The following is a 6,000-nucleotide window of genomic DNA, read 5'->3' on the forward strand; positions in this document are numbered from 1 at the left end:
AATGAGAAAAATTTGTGAAAAAGGGATTGATTTATTACATCAAAGAAGAGGCTAGAAAGAACAGGATTTAACTTTTGTTTTGGACAAGCCCAAAATTGCACACCAATACCTGGCCAAGCAGGGGTCAAGCTCGTTTACAAGTTTGACAAAATATACAAATCCTAAATTATTCTACATTTAATTATTCAAAACATACTATCTCACACAAGGGGATGTTATACCTTTATTGCCCCAATTATTGTGTCTGTAACCCATTTAGTTGTTCATGTCACCAATTGTTGACAAAATAACTCAATGTCCATACAGTACTAAATGAGGGACTTCAATAATGCAAACAGGTTGAAGTAGATGAAACCATTCATTATCACTGAATTCCACAATTGACCTATTCACATTTGTACAGAATTTGTCAATTATATATATATTTTTCTGTAAATGGGTCACTAATCAGACTTCACAGCTTTTTAATAATCTGAACAATCACATGGAATTTTCTTAAAGATAAACTATCTGGAACGCAACAAGAGAGTGATGGCAGCAGATTGCACAGCCAGAAAACAGCTGCTCACTTGCTAAATGTGCAAATATAAACTGTTGGAGGAACTCCGTCAGTCAGGCAGCATCTGAGGTAGGAAGTGGACTGACAACCCCACAGGCTGGCTGGGACCCTTCAGATAGAATGGCTCAGACCTGAAATGTTGTCCATCCATCTCCTCCCACAGATGCTGCCTGACCTGCTGAGTTCCTCCAGCATTTTGATTTTTTTTGCTCAAAATTTCATCATCGGCAGCCTCCTGTCATCACTTAGTAAACGTACCGATGTGCAAAATATAACCGGGCATGGGATTAAACTGGCCAACTGTTTCAAAGAGCCAGACACTACAGGACTAATGTTCTTCTTCAGTTCTACAAGATTCTATCATAAATAGGACTGAACTGATTTGTGGGTCAAATTTGTATTACTTTTCATTTAGCTAACCTTAAAAAAGCAGTTTAAAAAAACATACTTCAAACTACGCAACAATACTAATTCCAGCAATAATGCATAACTTCAGAAAACAAATAGCAAAATTCGAGTTCTTTGAAGCCAATTCTGCCTCCGTTGACATTCATGGAGCTTAGCTCAAAATGCCAGATGCAGCAATTTGTTTCTCCAAGCAAAACCTAACAATCTTGCACATCAATTATGTAATAGATACAAACTGTATCAAGATTATCAATTTGTTATAAATGTGCAATGGACTGAATTAATCTCATGTGTTATACTTAATTTCTTCTAACGCCAAAAACTTAAACGCCCTTTGCCCAATATTTAAAACTTGGAGACTCAGTTACATTTAAACACTACTATCTACACCTTGCCAACCAATTCAGCAACTATGGCTGCATCACAAACTTTCTTCAGCAAAATATGTTGCTGACCAAACCAAATAAAATCCACTGTTACTCAAGATAAATGCAAAATAGATGACTTAACCACTTGAAGGAGAATGTAGTGTAAAATGTTAAAGAAATGTATTCTGTGATTGAGAGTTACACAGCAGTGGAGTTGCTGCCTTACAACGGAGACCCTAGTTCGATCCCGACTATGGGTGGTATCTGTACGGAGTTTGTACATTCTTCCTGTGACTGCATTGGTTTTCCCTAGGTGATCCTGTTACCTCCCAAATTCATGTGGGCTTGTAGGTTAATTAGCTTCTGTAAATTGTCGCTAATGCGTAGGATCGAACTAGTGCATGGGTGATTGCTGGTCGGCGCACACATGGTGTGCTGAAGGACCTGTCTCCACACTGTATCTCTAAACTGTGTATGCAAACAGGACCAAAATATGTTCAAACTTTTGCTACTAAAATTAATTGTGTTGTAATGGCAGCCAACAAATAAATGTGTTTAGCAGATGGTTGGGTTCATTTCATTCTTGCTACCCTTCTAAAAATTCACCCAATGTACCAGACCAAAGTAATCAATAACAGCTGAACGTCAGATGCACCTGACTTTAAAACAAACACTGAACATATTAAGCAACATTTAGTCATCCATCTACATTTTTAAAACAGCCACATTAGGAAAATTCATTCAATAGACTCTTGCACATTGACACGGAAGTATTAGACCACTTAAATACGCACATTTCTTCCAAAATGCACGGTCACATTAAACGCATTTTTTTACAAATGTCATCTTCACTGATTAACTAGTTTGAGAATCCAGGTTTCCTTAAAATAACCATTCACAAACCTGTTCGTAATTTTTCGAAATGACTCGGACTACATACAGGAACTAAACCTAAAGCAATAATCTGAAGATATGTCATTGTTTAAAATCAGAACATATATAGTGCTAAACCATTTGGCCGTACTGTCTGTTACTGCAGTGCAGAGGCCTACAAATTGCAATGAACATCAAAACCACACCCACTGTCAGGAAGCAGCACTGCGCGTCCATGTGCAACATGTCGATAAAAAAAAGCTAGGCCTCCAATGCACATGCAGAGATTCACCGCATGCTTCAATTCATTTAACTTTATCACACGAGAACCTTCACTTTAAGACTTCCAACATTCGTGTATTACATTTTCGTTGTGAAGTTAAACATTAACCTAACCAGAACATTAATTTTGAACAAGATTCACGAATATGAAATAAGCAAGCCTTCAATTTGACGGTCATAACTTAATTTCTTTCTAATAACTGTCACTTTATAGATTAGTAAATGCCACGCTGTGTTACTTTAGTACCAGGTTCAAATCGGCCGAAAAAATGAATTGGGCCCGGCAATTTACAAACGGGATTAGACAAATACACGTCACTCTCATAGGGGTAACCTTCGCCTTACTTCAAATGACGATACCATGCAACTTTAAATCAGTAAGAATATAACATAGTTTTGAAATCGGTAAATGGCTATTTCCGATCACGACATTCATGTACATCGGTCACTTCGAAATGAAGAAATTTCGATGAACCCAACATTTCGCTTCACTATCTCCCACATTATAACTTGAAAAGTGAACTAAAAGATTGTTTTAAAATAGCAAGTTTACTGCATGCAATCTCCAAGCATTTTATAAAAACTCGACCAGCAAATTGCTCTTACGTGTTCCAAGCAATGCAGCATTGCGCCACTGCTCAAGGTTGCTACAACTTGCCCCATTGCTCGCTAAACACATTTCCCAAAGATGGTTAAAACTTTATTGCACTTCCGTTTTAATCCAAGCTCTCTTCCCCCTCCTCCTCGTATATATATTTTTTAATGATCACATGGTTAACTTTATGCCCATTGCTGAATCCATTTCTATATATAGATAAAGGCGAAGTCAGATTCTTTCATTTAATATCAGCAGTTGAGTGTGTCGGGCTTTCTGCAGTGTGAGCCCGCAGATCTGTGTGGGAGAGGGGAGGAGGTGACACTGACTGCCTGCGCCATGCTCGCACATGGTTCCTTACCGGTGTATCTTCCCCCTCTAGTACTAACGCGTCAGCTTAGGCTCGTGTAGCAAACGCAACACCTCTAAAGTGGTTTTCCCCCTTCCCCTCCCCTCCCCTGCAGCCAACACCGGCGCGATAAAACATTAAATGCTTTTTTCCTACATTAATGTCAACGTGGAGGAAAGATTGAGTGCGCTCTCCCCTCCCCTCCCCGCCGATGGGGTGGGTTACATTGTACCATCACCCATATGGTGGCAGGCAGAGCAGAGCACAGGCCTCGGTGCACATGGCATGGGCTGGGTTCACCATGACCGCCTCTCACTCTGGTGGTGGTCTCGTAGCCCTCGCTGGCCGCACACATGGGCTGGGGGCTGGGTTACATTGCACCACAGCCAGCTCCCCATATGGTGGCAGAGGAGCGGGGCCTCGGCACTAGGGCTCACGGCACTAGGGCTCACGGCACAGCACTCCCCGCAGTCAACAGTACAGCGAGCAAGGAGCAGGAGTCGGGAAGGCTCAGCCCACAACAGCATGCACACCCGCACCAGGGGAGGGGAGGGACAGCATGCACACCCGCACCAGGCCGGGCAGGGCAGGGACAGGCCGGGCATGGCATGGCATGGCATGGCAGGGCAGGGTGTCTGACTGTGTGGCCCGCCCGCCCGCCCGCACCAGGCCGGGCAGGGCAGGGTGTCTGACTGTGTGGCCCGCCCGCCCGCCCGCACCAGGCAGGAGCAGGGCAAGGCAGGGCCGGCAGTGAGAGTGGGGAGGGAGCCAGGCCGCGGGAACAGGGAGCCAGGCCGCGGGAACAGGCCGCCGGCCGCCCGGTGTCTGGAGGCGCCTTCTCCGGCCCGGCCCGGCCCGGCCCGGCCCCCTCGCGGCCCCGGGGAGCGGGAGTTGGAGCTGGGGCTACAAAGCAAGGACGGAGGGAGGCTCCCCCCGCTGGGTCTGTCCGGGCCCGGGTCTGTCCGGGGCCATCACTCACACACACACTCACACACACACACACCCGCCCGTCCTTACCCGGGAAGGACACGCTCCCCCTCCGCCGCCGCCGTCAAGACCTTTTTGCTTTTCCTTCTTCTGTCCCTGCGGATCATTAAAAAAGACAAGAGGGGTGAGGCCGGGCCGGGGCTGGGCGGCCATGAAGCGTCCACGCTGCGGATGGCGCTGGATGGCGGGGCGCGGGGCGATAATGGCGTACCTTCCTCCTCAGTCCGCAAAGCCGGACGATCGGCTCGGCTCGACTCGGAAACGCTCGGCTGCTCTCGGCTGTTCTCGGCCACTCCCGCTGCCGCTTCACTCGCTCGCTCGCTCGCTCCCGCCGACCGACCGACCGTCCGTCCGTCACCTAGCGTTCCGGAGACGAAGGCAGGGCCACGTGACACCGCCGGGGCCAGCCGCGCCGCCCCTGACCCTGCCGACGCTCGCTCCTGCCAACGACAAACGCTGATGATACAACCACCTACACACTTACTGCACACACGCATACACACACTGCGCACACTCACACACTGACTACACACACATTGCACACTCACTGACTTCACACACACACTCACTGACTGCACACACACACACACACACTGACTGCACACACACACACACACTGACTGCACACACACACTGCACACACACACACTGCACACATACACACTACACACATACACACTGACTGCACACACACACTGCACACATACACACTGACTGCACATACACACTGCGCACACACACACTGCACACATACACACTGACTGCACACACACACTGCACACATACACACTGACTGCACACACACACTGCACACATACACACTGACTGCACACACACATACACACTGCACACACACACACTGCACACATACACACTGACTGCACACACACATACACACTGCGCACACACACACTGCACACACACACTACACACTGCACACACACACTGCACACACACACACTGCACACACACACACACTGCACACACACACACTGACTGCACACACACTGCACACGCACACACTGACTGCACACACACACACTGCACACGCACACACTGACCACACACACACTGCGCACACACACACTGCACACTCACTGACTGTACACACACACACTGCACACACACACACTGCGCGCACACACACACACACACTGCACACACACACACACACTGACTGCACACACACACGGCGCACACACACACACTGACTGCACACACACACACTGACTGCACACACACACACTGACTGCACACACACACTGGCTGCACACACACACTGACTGAACACACACTGACTGCACACACACACACACACTGCACACACAGACTGCACACACACTGACTGCACACACACACACACTGACTGCACACGTACACACTGCGCACACACACACACACTGACTGCACACACTGCATGCACACATACACTGACTGCACACACACACACTGACTGCACACACACACACTGACTGCACACACACTGCGCACACACACACACACACACACTGCACACACACACTGCATGCACCTGCACACACACACTGACACACACTGCGCACACACACTGCACACACAC

General features: G+C 47.7%; 1 protein-coding gene across 5 annotated transcripts in view; it reads right to left on the reverse strand.

The window, feature by feature from the left end:
• The window catches only part of eif4g1a (eukaryotic translation initiation factor 4 gamma, 1a), a 114,572-nt gene extending 109,770 nt beyond the window's left edge, over window positions 1-4,802 (reverse strand). For 4 of the 5 annotated variants that reach the window (XM_078410180.1, XM_078410185.1, XM_078410184.1 and 1 more), the window contains exons 1-2: window positions 4,633-4,802; window positions 4,452-4,517 (exon numbers count right to left, since the gene is read on the reverse strand). The gene's annotated coding sequence lies outside the window, so the exon portion shown is untranslated. The other variant, XM_078410183.1, reaches the window with a different exon arrangement.
• Between the last annotated feature and the right edge of the window lie 1,198 nt (window positions 4,803-6,000).

The sequence above is a fragment of the Rhinoraja longicauda genome, chromosome 13 (genome assembly GCF_053455715.1).
Source record: "Rhinoraja longicauda isolate Sanriku21f chromosome 13, sRhiLon1.1, whole genome shotgun sequence".
Lineage (NCBI taxonomy): Eukaryota > Metazoa > Chordata > Chondrichthyes > Rajiformes > Arhynchobatidae > Rhinoraja > Rhinoraja longicauda.